We start from the raw sequence: 12643 nt of genomic DNA, 5'->3' as shown, positions 1-12643 counted from the left end.
GTTCTTTCTGAGCCGAGTGCCCACACACAATGACTTCCCAGCACAATGTGAACATGAAGGGGGCTTCACTGACAAATGGCCAATGTCAGTGGTACTTTCCTTTTATTCCAGTATCTTCAGTAACTTCAAGTAGTTGTCATTTTATCAGTGTCCTCTTCCCTCTACTAATGCAGGTGGCGACTGTTTTAGAAATTAGCAATAATCATAATAAGTGACATTTATAGAGCATTTTACATAGACTTTTTCATTTGAATCTCCTAATAATCCTGTGAGGCAGTCACTTTACTTATGATAATCTCCATTTTACACATGAGAAAACTGAAGCTCAGAGAGGTCACATGACTAGTCCAGGGTCACACAGCAGGTGTCTGAGGCTGGAGTCAAAGCCAGTCTTCAATATTCAATTTGATGTGCTTCAGGGGCCTTAAGTAGAGATATCCCTGAGGAATAAGAGAAAAGGAAATACTGGAAGGAGCACACAGCCCCAAAATGCTCTCTGCCATCCTCTACAGAGAATGGCAGAATTCAGTCCATATACCCTGAAACACATGGTCTTCCTGGCCTTCCTACTATGGCTGAAAAGCACACTGCCTGCTCGTAGCCCACCTGATACAAAGTCTTTTGGGAGCCTGGGCCTCTGGGCCATCCCTGGGCCTGTAATCTCTGGCTTTTCACCTTTCTCTCTTACCTGCTCAGTACTATATCTTATAACTCTGAGGGTGTGTATGACTTCTCTTACTTAACCATAAGGAGACCTGAGGCCAAGAACCATGTCTTCTCTAAACTGTGTTGACTGCCATATTCCCCCTCTGCCAGCACATGGGCTGCTCAGGGGCTCAAGGGCTGGACCGTGACCTGAAACATTTGCAAGCTGCACATCCCCAGGCAAGTCCCTTCTCTGTCAGCCTCAGTTTCCTCATCTGTAAAGTAGAGATAATAATAGCACCTGCCTCCCAGGGCTGTGAGATAATGTTCTTGGCCAAACTGAAAGCACTATGTAAAGAGTAGCTATTAATAATGAGGAGGAGTAGGAAGAGGAGCAATGTCCGCAGCAGTATCACACTGTATTCTTTTTTTAATTTATTTTTTGTTTTTAGTTTACAACACTCAGTTCCACAAGGTTTTGAGTTCCAAATTTCCTCTCCCTCCCTCTCCTCCCCCCCAACCCCCCAAGACGGCATGGAATCCAACATAGGTTCTACATATACCTTCACATCAAAATTATTTTCACAATAGTCAAGTTGTAAAGAACAATTATGACCAATGAAATGAACCATGAGAAAGAAGAAATAAAAGCAAAAAAGAGAGAGAGAGAAATGGTTTGCCTCCATCTGCATTCAGACTCCATAATTCTTTCTCTGGATGTGCATAGCTTTTTCCATCATGAGTCTTCTGGAGCTGTCTTTGAGCCTTGCATTGCTGAGAAGAGCCAAGTCTATCAAAGTTAGTCATCACAGATACCTTGTGCCTGTAATCATGTATAATGTTCTCCTGATTCTGCTCCCCTCACTCAGCATCAGATCATGTAAGTCTTTCCAGGTTATTATGAAGTCTGTCTGTTCATCATTTCTCATAACACAATAGTATTCCATTACATTCATATACCACAACTTGTTCAGCCATTCCCCAATTGATGGGTGTCCTCTTGATTTCTGATTCTTTGCCACCACAAAAAGAGCTGCTATAAATATTTTTGTACATATGGGTCCTTTTTCCACTTGCATGATCTCTTTGGGATACAGCCCTAGAAGTGGTATTTCTGGGTCAAAGAGCATGCACATTTTTATAGTCCTTTGGGCATAGTTCCAAATTGCTCTCCAGAATGGCTGGATCAGTTCACAACTCCACCAACAATGTAACAGTGTTCCAATTTTCCCACATCTTCTCCAGCATTTATCATTTTCCTGTTTTGTCATGTTAGCCAATGTGACGGGAGAGATGTGGTACCTAAGAGTTGTTTTGATTTGCATTTCTCTAATCAGTACTGATTTAGAGCATTTTTCATATGCCTATAGATATCTTTAATTGCTTCCTCTGAAAACTGCCTGTTCATATCCTTTGACCATTCCTCAATTGGGGAATGACTTGTATTCCTATAAATTTGTACAGTTCCCTGTACATTTTAGAGATGAGGGCTTTATCAGAGACACTGGTTGTAAAAATTCTTTCCCAATTTTCTGCTTTCCTCCTAATCGTGATTGCCATACTGTATTCTCGGAGTCAGCTGTGTAGTTACAGGCAGGTCATCTCCCCTCTCTGGGACTCACAGATCAGAAGAGCAGCACCACCTGCCTCATAGGACCACTGTGAGGCTCAAATGAGACATTTGTAAAGTGCTTTGCAAACTTCAAAATCCTGTGTATGCATGTGTCAGTCATTATTGTAAGGAGGAAATCTGGTGTGTCTAGAATGCTTATTCCATGTGGCACGTTCCCCCTTTTGCTCCCACTTTCTTCAATCTCCCTTTCCCCAGGAGAAGGATTATACTGCAGCCCCCTGAGATAACACTGTGGATTCCATCAATGTACATCCAGTCCCAAGAGATTACATAGTCAGACTCCTATGAACTATTACTGGAGATACACTGATTAGTAGTGGGCAGAGACCTTTGGGAGCCACTGAATTTGATGATAATAATAATGACAACTAACATTTCTAGAGGACCTTAGGGTTTGCAAAGCACTTTGTAGAAATCATCTCATTTGATTCTCATGACAATCCTGTTAGGGACCCATTTTACAGATGAAGAAACAGAGGCTGAGAAGCTAAGGGACTTTCTGAGGCTCTGCAGAGCTTGTAAACATCTCAGGTAAGATTCCAACCCAGCTCCTCCAGCCTCCAGGTCTGGCATTGTCTGCAGGGAGCCACCTCACTGCCTCTCCATCAACCCCCTACCCTGACAGCCTGAGGACCCCCTGACAGCTGACTCTACCTTGATGGCTCTTTTCAGAGTGAATGGCCCTCCCCTACGCCATATGGCAGTCCCTTCACAGCACCTCAGCCAGTGTGGGCATGACGAGGTCTTCTAAAAGTCCATTCCTTCCTCTGACAATTCTAAGCAGCTCAAAGGGACCTGAGATCATCCAGAGCCCAACCCATTCATTTTACAGAGCAGAAAACCAAGGCCCAGAGAGGGGTAGGGCCTTCCCCAGGGAGCAAGTAGCCAAGCTCAGAGCTGATCCCACATCCCTTAATGGGACTCCTTTTACCCTACTGCACTGCTCATAGACACAGTGGGGCACAGTGCTCAGCCCCCAGTCCCCAGCCCTCAGCTACCACTACATAAATGACTGTGGGGTAGAATTTGCCATTTCCAGTCCCACCAGCCCACACTCTTCCCCTGCCCACCCTTTTCACTGATTTCTCCCTGATCTGTCCTTCAAGGTCTAACTCTGCCTCTGTTCCAAGAAGTCTTACTTGGCTCTCTCCAGCCACAATGAACTCCCCCTGTTCTACATGGCAACAAGAGTGGATATTGAGATAGGACTGGAAGGCTTACAAAGTACTTTACACACATTGTTTCATTTGATTCCCACAAGGATGCCGACAGGGATTCTGATTTCCATTTTATGGATGAGGAAACTGAGGCCCAGAGAGGCTGCCTTTATCATGGTCACAGCACTGGGTGATGTAGGAAGATTTCAAGCCTATGTCTCAGAGCCACCCTCTTTTAGTAAACCTTGATGCCTTTCTTGTCATCCGGCCCACTGACTGGACCACACAGCCACCCTGGCAGCACCTTCCCTCTGTCTGGCCTCACGTGGCACAGGGCCCAGCACACATAGGCTCTCAGGGAGTTTCTGCTGGTGCTGCTGAGGCTATTTCCCTCTGCTACCAGGGGACCACAGGAGCAAACAGGAAGGAGAGCACCAGGGTCACAGCAGAAAGTCAGCCACAAGGGTCCCCTGGCTCTTCCGGGGAGCCAGGCAAGGTCTTCTCACTTGGCTGCAGCTCCAGGAGCTAAAGCATGAGGTGTCCAGAGGCACATGGGGGAGCTCACAGGAGAAAGCAATGGCTTGGGATTTGGAAGCTTGCCTTTTGAATAGGAATTCTGCTCCTAACTGCCTAGCTGACTGTGGGCAAGGCCCTGCCCCTCTCTGGACCTGTAACATGAGAGGTTTGGACCAGAAAACCTCTCTTCCAACTCAATCCCTTACTGCCCTTGGTGAAGGGCGAACATCTTCACTGGAGAGCATGGTGTGGTGAATCCAAACACCACCAGGCCTCCAGCAATAACTGGCCATATCATCTATGCTCAGGTTGCGGGAGTGCTCCCCAAATTCACTCACTCTGATCAAAGGATGAGAAGCCAGCAACGCTTAAGGTTGGTACTGATAACTCAAACTGCCTTCCCATTTGGTTTCTTTTCTGAAAGGACTTTCAAAACCTTTTCCCAAGGATCATGGTCATTCAGAGACATCTATTTCATTTCCTTAGAAGACATGGCAGCTATGTGGCACAGTAGATAGCGTGCCAGACCTTGAATGAGAAAGACCTGAGGAGGTCAAATCTGGCCTCAGACACTTACTAGTTGTGTGACCCTGGGCAAGTCACTTGCCCTGTTACCCTAAGTTTCCTCATCTGTAAAATGAGTTGGAGGAAGAAATGGTCAACCACTTCAGTATCTTTGCCAAGACAACCCCAAATGGGGTCACAGAGAGTCAGACACGAATGAAAAGCAACTGAACAACAAGAACACTTAGAAGACAGGCATCTCGAGATAAAGGATTTGAAATCAGTCCTACTGACGGTGGAAGGGCACCCCAAACCTGCTAGTCCAGGGTGGATATTACATGGACACAGTAACTAAGTTATCTCTCGTAGGCCTCACACACTCTTAGTCCCGACTCTGCTACTGTGTGGCTTTAGGCCAGTCACTTGGCCCTCTGACCGATTCCTCATCTGCCAAGTGATACTCCTTGATTTCCTGCCACGTTCCACCATGGCCCCCTCATTGCACAGACAGAGCAGTAAGGCCCAAAGAGAGAAGAGACGTGTGGTGCAGCCTTGACGAGGACTCAGGCCTCCTGGCTTCTTACCCAGCACCCTCACTGTTCACTCCACCACTGTCTCCAGGTAGGAAACTCTTTTCATTCTGGTTTGTTTTTTCTGCTTGGTTCTTTGGACAATTGCCTTGAGCTGTACATCTCTGCATCCTCTGCCATTCCCTTTCCCCCAACCTCCCTTCCCCCCAGAACAAGGATGTGAATACGGTGCCACACTCAGGGCATGGCCGTGCATGTCCGTCTCACCCCTTCACATGCCACTCCTGCCCATTCTCCCCCTTATGTAGCCAAAGCTTCTCTATCCTTCGAAGCCAAGAAATCATATCTAAACCCTCTCAGGCCATGTGAGATGTCCTCTTTCTCAATCCCTCTAATGGATAGAGGGAGTCTGACCAAGACTGAATCTAACTCTTAGTGTGGGTTCTGTGGGTTCTATTCCCTGACCCATTACTGTACAAGGGATGCTTTGGGATCTCAGGGGTGTGTGTGTGTGTGTGTGTGTGTGTGTGTGTGTGTGTGTGTGTATGGATGTGGCCATATTAGGGAGGAGAAGAGTTAGTTACATACATCGCAACTACCCAGCAACATGAAAAACTCCTTTAAAAGGTGGGCCCAGATTTGATGCCTTTTCTTTGTATCCCTAAACAGCATCATATCACACCTACATAACAGATTTTCAGGAAGGAAATATTTATTAGAAGAAATGAGGACAGCTCCATCAGGCACCAGAAAGGGGCAAATTCTCTATTTCCAGGTGCCAGAGTGACCTCAGGAACTCAGCTTCAGGTATAACAAATCCCTTTAGAGAACATGTTTTTTTGATCTCTGCCTCTGCCAGACAGGATTTTTTTCACTTGATTACAACCAGGGTGATGAAGCCAGCAGCCCTATTAAGGAGAAAACAATCAACCAATCAAATGAGGCAGCATCTCTGACAAGACCATTGTCTTATGATGTAATAATGGTGGCCAGAGCAATAAAACCCATCAGTAGCCAGCAGTTTGTGTTATTAGGCCCAAGGTAACTGACCTGGTAGGATCGGAGGCCATGGATGATTCTGAAAAGTACCAAGGATATCAATGGTATCGCGGGTACGAAAGATATTGTGTATGTCAAGGATATGATGGGTTGGAAGCGTTAGAAGTATCTGATGGGTATGAAGGGTAAGTACAGACCAAAACAAAACATATGTGTGTATATGTATATATGTGTGTATATATGTATATAAGATAAACATACATGTAGTCAGATGGCTTGAGCTCCTGTAGACAGAGGACCTGGATTTCAGTTTCATTTACTAGCTATATGACCTCTGAAAAGTCTTATTACCTCCTATCTGTAGGCCTCAGTTTCCTTCGATCTCTATACAATGTAAGGGTTACTTCTACGATCCATCATTCCAGGATTTTCTGTAGCTTAGAGAACACCATTAAAACTGCTAATGTTGGTTTCCTGAACTGTAAAACAGGTGTCATCACAGTCTCTGCACCAGTTCCCCCTATGACGTGAGGACCCAAATTGGAGTACTTACTGAAGTGTTTAGTCAGCCAACCAACTCTCCTTCCCCAAAGGATTTTTAAAAGAGCTTCCTCTGGGGGAGAAGTCAGGTCAGCTGTTCACTAGGCCTAAAGATATAGGAGCCGAGCAACCCTTAGGTCACTGTCAAAATCTAAGTAAGCAAATCCATCATGACCATACTTTTTAATCTTTTTCTAGATCTGAAGATACAATGTTTGAAAAGGAGGAGGAAGTTTATATTTCAGAAGCAGAAGTTACTAAGCCTACAGAAAAACTCGAGGAGGAGGAAGAGGAGCAGGATGAGTATGAGTACTTTGATGCGATGACCACATTAGAAAATGAACCGGCAACTGACTTTCCAAACAAAGATGGCAACCCCCTAGAAAAGAGTGAAAATACAGCATGTATGTCAGCCGCCATTCTGTAATAGTCATTTACTTCCACACATTGATCAGAGCACCCATAAACATAAGGAGAACAAGTTTTCTAGATTTTTCCACTGGTTTTCATTTCAGAAAGGAAAGAAACAGAGGCTAGAGGTCTGGGTTTTTTGGAGGGGGTGGTGCGGTTAGGAGAAAGGTGTTCATGCTTCATGTATACTTAATATATATGACCTCTGAGGTTCTCCCAAATAGAACATTCTGGGAAATTCAGAGAATTTGAGAAATTGGAGGGGAAATTGTAAATGTTAGAAATTATGAAATTCCTAATGATCTTCTCCAACTTTAACAGATGGAGATACCTCAGAGCCTCCCCCAAGAACACATTCATTCATTTAATAATAACTCTCACGTCAGAATTATTACTGGTATTCAAGTCCAACTTATAGTTTATTAAGCCCAAATCCTACTATGACATGGAGAATCAGCATTTTCCTATACTGGCTGTAAGCAGGTTCTCATTTGCCAAAAGATGGAATGGAAAGGGTCCAGGACTTAATTTAATGTACAACAAAGTACTTAAAGATGCTTGAAGGTACGTGGGGACGGAGGATGTTTTTTCCACTCTACCAGGGTAGAAATCCAGTTTAAATTATTAAAGGTAGTAGGTGAACAGGAAGAGAGGGGAGTCATTATGAAACGATGTGAGGCTGACCAAACCTGATGTCACTGCATGTGATGATAATTTGTAAGGGCTAAATTCCAAATAGCTGATGGTCATATCTTGCCACATCTCTGGGAGCTAAATTTTATCAGCCACAATTGTACAAATAAAGTAAGAGAGACTGATAACCACAGGGAAAGGGTGAGCTGTTGCTGATTTTTTTCATGCAAATCTCCTGGTCTGAGTTTCTGAAAAGAAGGAATAAAATGTCTTACCTGACTGGCTATATGTGGCCTTTAATCTCATTGCCATTCATTTCAGTCATCAACTGTTCCATCCACAACAACTGCTTTTAGGCTGATGAGTTTCTAGATCTCCAGCAACAAGACAAAATATTGCTTGAAATGATGGAAAAAGAATTCATCAAATGCTAAAATTTCTTCTTTCTAGTTCTAGATTCTATATTTGGTAAGCTGCCTCCGAAATCCACCATCAAGGCAAAGCTCCTGTTCCCAAAGCCTGCATATCCCAATCAAAGAGCAAAGTCCAACAGACAGCACCGTACTCAGGTGAGTAACTGAATTGGTGTGAGCTAGTGTGTGTTTCAGAGCTAAGCTCCAAAACATTCTCACCAGAAAAAAACATCCAGTAAAAAATGATTTTGAGCCTCTCATAGAATTCTGACACCCCTTCCTTTTATGTCTTTCAAGGAAAATGAAGCAGGATGCTGATTTAAGGAAGCCACGGCTCTGCTGTCAACACCTCTCATGCTTTTGGACACCTTGCCATCTTGTGTCTCATGCTCCTCTGTACTTTTAAAAATCAGGATTAAAAACTCATATTCTGACCTTCTGTATTTTACCTGTCTCATTGGAATATAATCTAAACTGGCAAAACTCTGTGTGTGTGTGTGTGTGTGTGTGTGTGTGTGTGTGTGTGTGTGTGTGTCTACAGGGAAACACTAAATTCACTATGAAAAAAGCCACTGATAGGGTCAGATAGAAAAAATAAGGTTCTGGGTCTGGGGACTCTGGGAAGGAAAGGATAACTAGGATCAATCCCAGTTCACTCTGTTACCCAGGGCAAGTAAGTCACTTCTTAGCCTCTCAGGTTCCTCACCAAAAATGGAATAATCCCTTGACCATATATCACAGAGTGTTCTGTGTACTATATCTAGCTCTTAGGCCAGCTATATTATTTTTGACACCATTAAGAAAATTCACTGGGCAAGTATTCTTCTCATGTGATGCTGACAGCCTTTTGAGGGAATCAGTACCACTGAGGGGGGTTGGTATTATTTCCACTTTAGGTGTGGAAAGAGACAAGATTTGAACCTAGATCTGACTCCAAAACTTTCTCTACCTCCCTTGCTACTTTTAAGATATTGTGGCAGCAACATCTGTTCCCATGTTGCTAGGAGATGGATGGCTCAATTCTTGGACTTGTCCTATCCTAAATACGGGTTCTCCATCACATTGGATGACATCTCCCCTCCCTTTAGCATGGGGAAAGGGGAGGCTGTCTGGACCCAAAGGTTCCAGAAAACCCAACAGTATTTCTAGAAGAGCCCGGCACGTTGTTCTCCCTTTCCTCTCTCAGAACTCACATCTCAGTTAATTCCATCTCAGGTAATTTCTTTTATGACAGTTACACATATTATTTTCCTTCCAATTCTTGCCCAATTACCTCAGGAAAATCTTTCCCTCCCCTTCCATCTTCCCTCCATGTGTAAGTTAAAACAATGACCCTAATCATGGCTATGGAACATAAGTAGTTCAAGTTGGATACACCTGTCACGAGGAAAAGGAAAGAAAGAGGCTGGACAGAGACATGCTTTGAAGTGAAATGAAACCTAATATATAAGCAGGGTCATTAGCCTCCAAAGCCCTTGAAACGTCCAGTGACTAGTGCCCTTCACAATCTCTATTAAAATCTCCCTCTTTCTCTATCTCTCCATCCTTCTCTAATTAAACTTGCTTTCCTCAAGCACTAGCAATCAAGATAAATTAAACCCTATTTTTTATTCAACATTGTTTCCTGTTTTGTGTAACCTGCTTTTTCCTCAAGCACCAGCAATCAAGATAAATTAAACAGTATTTTTTATTCAATGTACATTGTTTCCTGTTTTGTGTAATTACTAGGACTGAACACAGTATTTTCTACATTTCATTGCAAATGCAAAGTATTTCGACTACATTATGGGTTAAATAGGTTTTGTGGGCTGGCCTGGGAAGCAAGCTGCCAATTTATACATCATCTTTTCTATGGGGAATGCAAGTGAGTTCCAAACATGCCAACCTACAAATGAACTTTGGGAACCTGACCTGTTTGCAATTTGGGGACTACCTCTGTATATCACTGCTTTGTAAGGCCTCTAAATGTGAAGCTAGATCTTCCCAGATCACTACCATCAGGCCAGGCAGGAAACCTTCCAGAGTCTGTGGAATCCAGACTGTGTATAGGGTTTTCTGGTTACAAAGAGGGCCGGGAAGGTGGATTCTCTCTAGATTGCAGAATTAGGGCAGTTTCTGGTGCCCTTATTTATAATCAATGTCAACGGGGCTGAATCTCTTGCCTGGATTGCTCAGTCACACATTTTCAGCTCTACCAATTACTTCCTATGTTGGCCCTGGACAAGTCACGTAACCTCCGCCTCTGAGTTTCAGTTTCCTCTATAAAATGAGGGAATTGGATTAGAATCTGGTCAATCAGATGATACCTAAGGTCCGGTCCAACCTACCCAGCTCTAAGTCGATGATCCATCCTCTGGACTGCTGGGAATCTGGGGGTGGAGGAGGCCTTTGGTTTGAATGCTACAAAGGGATGTCTGAGAACCCAGTCCAGGGGAATAGGCGTGTGGTGCATGGCGAGGGGGGAGGGGACACACTGGGGAGCACTGCTACTTAGGCCGCTGTATGACTTCGCGCAGAAATGCCTCCCTCTCTGGACCTGCGGCCTCGGAAGCTAAGGCTGGGCGGAGAGCACGCGACACGCTGGGGAAGAGCGAAGGTGACTTCGCTCGAGAGGCCGGCCTCGAGTAGGGCAACGGTCATGTGACAGTGACTTAACCCGGTAACAAACTGACGTTCCGGGTCTTTATCCACCTATTCTTGGAGGTGGTTGGCCCGCGGGTGGGCGCCAAACGCAGGCGCAACAGCCGAGGAGTCCTTTGCCACTCCTTCCCCCACAATGCCCTGGGTGTCCCAGGGAGAGCCTTCCCCAAACTCCTCCGCGGGACCTGATTGGGACAAGCGCGTAGCCATGGCGGCATCGCGAGCCTGCGGTAGCACCTGTAAATATGAAGAGACTAGTAGTTACGGGAGGCCTGGGCCATTCCCTGGGCAAAGGCAAAGGCAGAAGTGACCCAGCCCCTTGCCCTCAAGGAGCTTACATTCCATGCCACCCAGACCACTAGGACCCCTAGCTGACTTTTAAATTTCATGAGTTCCTTGCAAATTTTGGAATGTACTTCCAATGCACATTGTAGACTGGGACCAGGCCTTTGAATTTCTCTGGCAGAATGCGGTTCCTGAACCCCACAGTGTAAAAGGCTAAATGCCAAATAATTGCCAGGAGGGTTACCTGACCACATTTGGCAGGTTCTTGAAAGTCTCGAATCTGATAAGCACCCTAAATCTCTTTGATGAATGAACAATAAAGAGGTATATTTCGGGCACAAATACACCCTCAGCTCCAGCCACCCAGGACTGCCAAGTTTCTGTGTGATCTCAGACAAGTCCCCCTTCTCATTGGACCTCAGTTTCCTTTTCTGCCAAATGAAGAAGTTTGACTGTCCAAAGTCCTTTTCAGCTTTAAATATAACTTGTTCTGATCCTGTCTACTTACTCGAACCAGTTCATTTCTTTCAGACACCTTCCTTCTTCCCAACTAAGGTCCTGGATGTAATTCTGCATTTGTAAATATGCAGGTGTCCTTCAGATACTTGGCCCAAGAAAATTAAAGGCCAAAGGAACTGAACACCCCAGACAGTACTCATTACCAAAAAGATTGTCGACTCACATGCAATAGTCTTGACCTTTAAATTAACATGAGAAATGAGAGTGAACATAAAAGCTCTCATCACTTGGAAAAATGATTCATTATGAATGAGTCTCAATGGACATAACCTTCTAAATTAAAACTGCAGCGCTTTGCCTGCGAAACCCAATTCGTCTGTGAAAATATCACACTGCTATTGCCAAGATGATTGAAAATGGTGAGTTTTTATATCACATTCTGCCATTTGCAGGGACAGGGGAGACATGAATTCCTGAGTAAAAAAATTGAAAAGGTACAGGGAGAAAAAAGGTAGAATAAAAAACTATGAGATTAAAATAGGAGGAAAAACCCAACAAATATCATACTTGTATTGAATATAGTTAATGATTGTTCCCAGAGTAGTAAATGGTGAACCTAATGTGTTACTCTGAGCAGTTCCCTCAGCTGGCCACACAGTACAGAACTCATGAGGCCCAAGGCTAGGTGTCAATCCCCCATGGGCCACTGAGCTGCACCACCCACAGTCCCATTCACCTTCTGTTCCAACACTGCCTGACACCATCCTGCACACAAACAGGGCACCCACCAGACCTGGCACAGGCCATGTATCACCTCTGAGCAGCAAGCCCTCTTGGACAAGGATACTGCTACCTTGGGCTCTTTAATAATGAATGTGGACATGTTGGAATTGGCAGGTGATAGAGACAGAGGTTACATACATGGACATAGATGTCATTCTCCTTTAATAAACTGAAAGCAGTTTATTATTATTTTTTATTATTATTATAGAGCTTTTATTATTTCCCCTCCAATTCTTCTAGACAACGGGGCCACAGGAGAAGATGAAGAGGTAGGGAAAGAAAGTAGACACAGAACGTCAGAACTGGAAGCCAAGCTTATATTCTTCTGGTCCAGCACTCTCATTTGATAAATTGATGAACCCTTGAGATTATGAATCTTGTCTTAGCTCCCTTACCTTGTGTGTGTGTGTGTGTGTGTGAGTGTCTGTGTCTGTCTGTGTGTGTGTGTGTGTGTCTGTGTATCTCTTTATATCTGTGTATTAGGTCCTTGACAGA

This window comes from Trichosurus vulpecula, chromosome X, assembly GCF_011100635.1.
Source record: "Trichosurus vulpecula isolate mTriVul1 chromosome X, mTriVul1.pri, whole genome shotgun sequence".
Taxonomy (NCBI): domain Eukaryota; kingdom Metazoa; phylum Chordata; class Mammalia; order Diprotodontia; family Phalangeridae; genus Trichosurus; species Trichosurus vulpecula.
This window is presented reverse-complemented; position numbering follows the sequence as displayed.